Source organism: Triticum aestivum, chromosome 4B (assembly GCF_018294505.1).
Source record: "Triticum aestivum cultivar Chinese Spring chromosome 4B, IWGSC CS RefSeq v2.1, whole genome shotgun sequence".
Classification (NCBI taxonomy): Eukaryota; Viridiplantae; Streptophyta; class Magnoliopsida; order Poales; family Poaceae; genus Triticum; species Triticum aestivum.
This window is the reverse complement of record NC_057804.1, coordinates 122,380,312-122,388,170: the sequence shown is the minus strand read 5'-3', so window position 1 is coordinate 122,388,170 and position 7,859 is coordinate 122,380,312.

The following is a 7,859-nucleotide window of genomic DNA, read 5'->3' as shown; positions in this document are numbered from 1 at the left end:
GAAAAATCAACGTAATAGCAATCATGTTTAAGAAAACCGTGGATGCACAATGTTAAAACTGTGAACCTACAATACTATATATACAATTTTATTTTTTTTAAATAATTTTTAAAAATGCATATATTTGAAATACACAATCCGTCCCAGTTTGCCTTTGCATACATGCATGTATGCCCTCTGAGACAAGTCATCCTATGGAGGATCTAACCTTGTATTTTTCTTGTTTGGCATGGATGTGCGGCTGGCTAGCTGGTGCATGGTGGGGATGAGACCATCATCTCCTCCACCATGCACGGTGCAGTACTTGCTGTCCGCTCCCTTTAATTATTGCTTTGCAACCCTACTTTGCATGCACCGGGAAATTCCAAAAGGAACACGTACACACCCACACACACACATGCATACCGCATATACATACACGCACACACGCACTAGCTAGCCGCATCAAGTTCAAATCACCACCTACCAAGAACATATCATTCTACTATAAAAACAAAAAATAACTAATCACCTGATACCCTAGCCGCCGCCTCCTCCTTCCTCCACAAAAAAGTTAGGGTTTCTGCCTCCCGCCGCCGCCGCCGCAGGTCCGCCTCCTCTCCGGTGGCCCTAGTGCCATGGGGGCGCGGTGGATCTCGGCAAGGGCCGGCGGGAGGGCTCCGTTTTTAGTTGTTTCTTTCAGTTTTGCTAGGGTTTGTGTCCTGCTCAGGAAGACGAGACGGCGGCGGCTCCCTGAAGATGGAATAAAGGTCTCCGCGCCTAGTCCCCGTTCCGGCGGCGCGTCTAGCACCGTTGGTGGGCGTGTGAAGGTGTGTCTCCGGCGGATCTATCTTTGGTGGATTTGCTCGGATCTCGTCGTTGTTCGTCTACGTTTGCGTGTCTTCGGATTGGATCTTTCTGATCTACGTTATTCTTCATCTGCGGCGGTTGTTGTTCTGGTGCGCTGGTCCTACGGGGCCTTAGCACGACGATTTCCCAACTGTCTACTACAACAAGTTATGCCTGACTCCGGCGATGGAGGGGCGATGACGGCGGCGCGCCTTCGGCTCGCTTCAGTGCTGGTAGTCGTCGCTAGGTGGTCTATGGATCTGGATATAATTTTTATTATTTCTGGTATTCGTTGTACTGTCATGATTGAAAATGAATAGATCGAAAATTTTCTCTAAAAAAACAAAAAATAACTCCTCTTTTTAAAGGAAAATATAAATATATAGTAACTGTAGTTGGCCGATGGTTCTTGATGCTCGAACCGATATGCATGCATGCATGCATGCATCCACGCAAGTTTGTCTTGTCATGCTTAATCCTGCAGTAATCTGATTGCGATCTTATATGAAAATATTGTTCTAGGTTCTCGAAGATCAATTGTCCTTTGTGATCCTTGGTTTGGATACGGTGCAGTGATTATTGCACGTGTTCCTTTTTGGTTACTTAATTCTTGAGATGAGATTTGATTAGAATGAGATCTTGCCTCCAAGCACGGCCGGTCGGTATCTGCCTAAATTACACTTATCTTATGATGAAAAGAATCGTGGCAGGAATAATCAGGATTTAGAGGATATATGGAGATCGAAACTGCTGCAAATCATATAGCTAGGAGGTATACGTTGTGCCATCTGAAACTAGGACAATCACTACTTATCATGTTTTTTTTTCAGAAAGGACGAAGGCTATTAAATAAAACCAAATCTTATAAGAACTTCCTTACAAGAAGAATACATAATTACGGGCAGTCTTTGAAGATATGAGCATTTCCCTCCTTCTGCATCCACTTGCGACACGTGACGCGGCATGAGAAATACTCGTTGCCACCTCTGGGTCTCCATCTCATCCGAGCAACCTTGTCGAAACTCAGAAGTTTGTAGAAGGAATGGCCAGGAAGTTCTCGGTGTAAATCAGAAGACACTGGCAATCCCAAACTAAAAGAATCGCCATAACGGAGAAACCAACACCAAAGAGGGTGAGAATATAATGCCAACTCCAGCCAGAGAGAGAAGGGGGGCAAAAACCTCACAAGTTCCCCAACGGAGCCATATCTTGCCGAGCTTCATCGGACAAAAATGGAACTGTAGAACAAAAACAAGTGCAATGTCATCCCCTTTGCAGGTTGTCGCTGTCGTGAACAAAAACTAATCTCGCTAGACCAAGTGTCCCATAATCTTCACCATCCTGCAACTCGTTGACATCACTCCGAGGAAGAACATCGATATAGAGAAAGTCGAGAAACCATTATTCGCATCGCTGCAGCTGCCCCAATTTCGCCGGTGAAGACAAACTCCAAGACCCTACGAGACACTGACCTGGAAGCTCAATCGGGGGTTGCTCCATCCTCCCGCTACCGCAACGGTAGACAGGTGCCAGGGGAACCCGCGATGCCACCGATGTGTAGAGAGGACAAGCCAGTCGTCTCCTGGTCACCTCCTCTCTAGCAAACCCTAGGAAACATTTCATTCGGCTCTGCATGTCTTATTTATGCTCCTTATCATGTTACTTTCGCGTTCATGCATTGTGCTATGACTCGCAACTGAAAACACTGCAAGGTGGACTATGTTTATATACCAAATGATGATTATTTTTCTTGATAGTGGTTTGATCAAATACTCCCTTTGTTCACAAATATAAGATGTTATAACTTTTTTTGTGAATCGGATGTATATAGACGTGTTTTATTTTGTTTGTTCACTCATTTTAGTCCGTATGTAGTCCATACTAGAATATCCAAAACATCTTGTGTTTATGAACGGAGGGTGTAATATTTTGCCATTTTGATTCTATCTAGTTAAGCATTCACAAAGCCATGCTGCTATAGCTCGCCGTGGGTCGGGGCACCTATACGATCACCGATCTACCCCTAGGAAAATGAAGGGGAAAAGGATTTAGGTCTCTACCTAAGCTAGTCAACCTCACTCCATGAATCAATGATGCATGCACGTACGCACGCACATTCGTGTGGTGCCCTATGTTATGTAGAACTATGGATTGACGCGACGACACAGTTAAAGGGGAGTCGAGCATGCAATCACCTGGATTCGAGACGGTCGTGTCAAAATGATGCAAGTTGAGCCAAGATAGGATGATAATCCTAAGCTACCTAGAAGGCCCAAACATGCACAGGCATACGTGTCACGTGTGCACTTCATGCTGCATCAGGCTAGCCCTACCCACTCGTCTAGCCAAACATGGACGGGCAATCCTACTTTGTGGACGGTCACTGTGTCTGCCCACTGCTACGAAATGGCTTAACATTTTTATCCGAAAAGGACTCGGATCTAGCAATATAGGTAAAAGATACATTGGCTCGAGGGCACCCCCGCCATTTAGAATTTTAGAGTCTGTTGGGTAGGCATTCTCAAGAAATGGTTGCTCTAGGACAAGAAGGTGAACCAAACTGTCTCACGACATTCTAAACCCAACTCACATACCACTTTCATCATCGTAGAGATTATTTCATCGAGGTGCCAAACGACTCATTGAGTGAGAGCCCTTAGGAGTCATCAACATGTTATCTCTGGCGTACCTTGATCCATTGAGTGAGAGCCCCTTCCACATGGGATAACCTAATTTCAGTACATTATATTAATATTATGTTGACCCGCAAAAAAATATGTTGGTGAATTATTAGTAGTAGTTGTCGTAGTGTGGCTTGGAATTTTGGAAGGTCGTCTAAGACTAAAATAAAACAGATCCCGACCGTCCAACACATTTTTGCCTTCGTTGTGAGATTTCTGGTGAAATAAAGGGGAGGTGCAAGAGGTGCTAAAGTTTGTCTTCGTCGATGATATTGATGTGTTTTAAGCACATCTTGTCATTATCCCACTCTGGTTATCAGAAATTCCACACTGAAACAACACCCGTAGGTCACTCGGATACTTCAATCGGGAAGGCCTCTTGAAAAATCATACTACTAACAACTAAAATATTATAACTGTGTGACAATGGAATACGTTTATAAGGTGAATGTATATACATCCTTGTGATTAACCCTAAACATATAGCAATACAACCAGGTTTCCTGGCTGGAATACAAAGTTATTTCAATTGGTCGTGTCAACAGAACCGACTGGAATGCTTTGGAATTTCAAATTAGCATCGATCTTCATAATTGTATACCCCTCTAGCGATCATGGTCATTTGGAAGCATAATTTTAGTCAACAAACGTCTGTTCCCAAAAAATCAGTCTTCTGGTCAAGAAACTACTTCTCGAGGCGCCGAGAAGCATACATGCATGAACCTGGTTAATTATGGGCATGCACTGATCACAACTGGGAACTCTAATAATCTCTTGCTGATAACGATGATGATAATGCCAAATCTTTCTGCTATCATGGAAAACACATGAACTCGTTAAAGCTTGAGCCACGCATGCGTACGTAACCATGAGCAAAATTTAAAGAGCTTGTACACAACACCTGAGTAATTAACTTCATGTCCCGTTTTAAGCTAATTGAGCGAGAGATGAGATGATGATGAGTGAGGCTATTAACGAGGCGACATGCGTACAAGAAAGCATGATGATGGTCACTTTGTTTTCCTTTCCTCGCCACCTTTTGTGACCCCTTTTTTCTCTCCTTTGTTTTGTTCCTTTTATCGTCTTTCTCGCCTGCCTTACTTTCTTAATGTTGCAGATCCAAAGGACAAAAGCTGGGCTATTAGGGCATGCATTAGGCTATGATAAAAGGGTTAAAGCCATAAATTAGACCAAAAGGTGGCATAAAGGCTAGCCTTTCAGTATTAATGTGCTACTATTTGTAGTAGTATTTGCACATGTTCACCGTCGCCAAGTTATGGTTTTATGCAGGCTTTTATCCCAGTTTACACTGCATGCATACTCCTCTGTCATTGAATGTACTAATAGGACCCTTCCCATAATTGAAATTGTAAAATGCTAAGCTGCACTGCTATGTAAGTTTCATCCACGTAATCTCTAGAGTTAGAGAAAAAAAACATTTTGACATGACACACAGGCAAAAAGATGACTTTAACTCACCTGAAACATGTTTACCAAAAGCTAGCTAGCTAATCCCATGTGAAACACTAAACCTTAAGCCCTACCAATAAATTCATATCTGTACAGAAACCAGCCAAAAGGTGACATGGAAACTCTAGTGCCAGCGCCGCGTCCTGCAGGAAGTATACCTCCAGGCAGCTGAAGGTGGATACACATACGGCCGGAGAAGGCGTGTAGGTGTGTTTGGAGGCATGGATGTATGGAGATTACGTGGAGGCATGGAAGTTGCACTGCTATGTAAGTTGCACTGCCATATCCCAAGTTTCCAACCCCACAGCGGCAGCTAGGCCATACACAAACGCACAAGCGAAAGAGAAAGGCGAAAGGCATGTTTGGCATCATTGCGGTGTTTAGATCCGGAAGAGACGCTAGTCGGGTCGGCCTACTTTTCTTTTTGCCACCCCGGCCGTGCATTGCTTTAGCTCCAAGTGGCACCGTATAGAGTCTTGCATGCACTACAAAATTCCTGGTGCACATAGTATATCCCAATCTTATTTGCATGCAGTTCCGTTCGTCCTCTGTAAATGAGATGAAACACAGCTAATTAGTTATGAAAACACGATGCGTGCCATTCTAGCTTAGCTAGGTTTATGAGTTAACCGAACAAGGAGTACCGCCTCTCAACTCTGAAGAGAAGAGTGGCGTTTTTATTGAAGCTTTGATTTCCGTGCTTATCTTAGTAGTCGGTTTAGTTTATACATGGTGGAAAGGAGTCTTGGAATGGTTTTAATTGAATATTTAGACAAAAAAGAAGAAGGAAAAGCCTCTCTCCGAGACAATGCCCAGATCGTTACCCCTTTCGTATGGGTCGGTACTTACCCGACAAAGAATTTCGCTACCTTAGAGCCTTTTTAGTTACGGTTCACCGGGGTTTCGGTTAGCTGTGTATATGTAACTTGTAACTTGATCTTTATTATATGAATGAGACGCGTATTAACATGGGAAAAAAACCGTTGAGAGTCGCACAAGAAAAGTGTCGCCCGGCTCCTTGGCCCTCCTCCTCCGGCGGTGCTGCCGTCGTGAGCGAGCATGGGGAAGGTAGCCAGGTCTCTCCTCCGTCAAGTAGGTGTAAGATTAGGTTTAGGACTGAGTCTAGGTTTGCCTCTATGGCGTTTGACGTGATGTCGAGTTGGAGCTTCGTCCAGGCGTCCTCGAGCAGTGCTTGGAGGCTGGTTCTCTCCCGAGGTGAGCTTCCATGGTGGAAGTCGACAGCGGGTGGTAGATCTGGTGATAGCTCCCCTAATAAGCTCGAATCTTTCCCTGATCTGGAGGTTCTCCGTCGCCTTGTTCCATTTGTCCGTCGCTGTCGTGGAGATGGGGACAGAAAGTGGAAGAGGTGGAGCGCAAGTTTGTTTCGATTGGGTTTGTGCATATTCTCATCGGTGCTTGGAGTGGAGCTACGGCGCCCACTGGAGCTGCCGGTCTCCGACGCCTCCCCGGTGACCTTTCTGGCCGAAGGGCGGCCTGGTGAAGCCATGCTGACTTTGTTTCTTCCTCCTGGCTTGATGCCATTTGAGAGGCAGCTGTTCAACTTCAACATGGAGTCCTCTTCTTCCATCTTTGTCCGGAGATGGAGTAGCGGCGGTCCGGTGATCCCAAGTGGCCACGTCCTCGGTGATGGCCGGACTGGATCTACGCTGGAGTTGAGTATTGGACCCGATTGTAATCTTAATCATCAGGATGGGGTCCTCCTTGTTAGTTTCAGGGACTATGATGTAATTTCCTTTTCTTTTGAGTCCTGGTATGAGCTCTGTACTGCAGCCGCTGATAGTTAATGGATGCTCTGGGTCCTTCGGGACCCTTTCTCAGTTCAAAAAAAAAACATGGGAAAAAATTGTGAAGAGAAGAGAGAGACTTGTGGCGAAAAACATGTGACATGCATGCTCCCTAAACCAATTGGGCAATACGTGCATGCTTTTGTCCATCATCAACAATTTGCATCGTCTTTAATATATGATACGCGCGTTCATGCGTATTCGAGAAAGAAAATACAATTTCCATCGTGCACGGGAGTACAAAGCCTATATGTACACCTATACCATATATAGTGCGATCTAGAGTGATACGTTCGATCTTAATCACCACGTACGGCCCTACTTCACGACCGGCCGGGACGCGCGCACGGGCCACCGAGATCCATCGCTCATCATCACAGCTCCACACAACCCAACCCTCTAGCTAGACAGGCTCCAGCTGCCACCAGAAAAGAAGAACCGGGCCGGGCGAGCTTTTGCCCCGTGCGGCGTACGTCTTTCGGGCAGCTGCTGCATCTCGTCCGCCTCGCAATCTCTCCCAAAACTGGCGGCAGGTCACCACTCACCACGGCTCCTGATCTGATCATGGCCGCCTTGACTGCCCTACCGGTTCCATGGACCATTCCATGCATGGGGTCCTTTGAATTCCAGTTTCAATTCGTGGCAGCCTTTCTTCCTTGCCCCTGCACAGGCCGCGGGAGGGGAAAGGCCCACATATTCAGATCAGATCTGTGTGTTTCTGATGATGACGGCGAGATTATACATACATGATACGTACGTCCGGGCAGACCAAGGATGCATACACCAGTGGCGGAGCTAGACAGAATTGACTGGGGGGCGAATGGTAAAATATGAGTGCTTGGGGGAGGGGGGGCCAAAAGCTAAAATATTTCTCATATAAACCCTCACAATAATGTTTTCTTCACAAGTTGCTTCAATATTGGGGGGCCACAGCCCCCCAGGAGGCTACATAGCTCCGTCGTTGGCATACACCTTGCCCCTGCTGATGCCAGAAACTTCTTATTTTCTCTTTTCGGGATTAGTTGGAGCTCAAAGGAATGTACTCCTATTCAGAGGGTGCTTAGATACGTTTTAG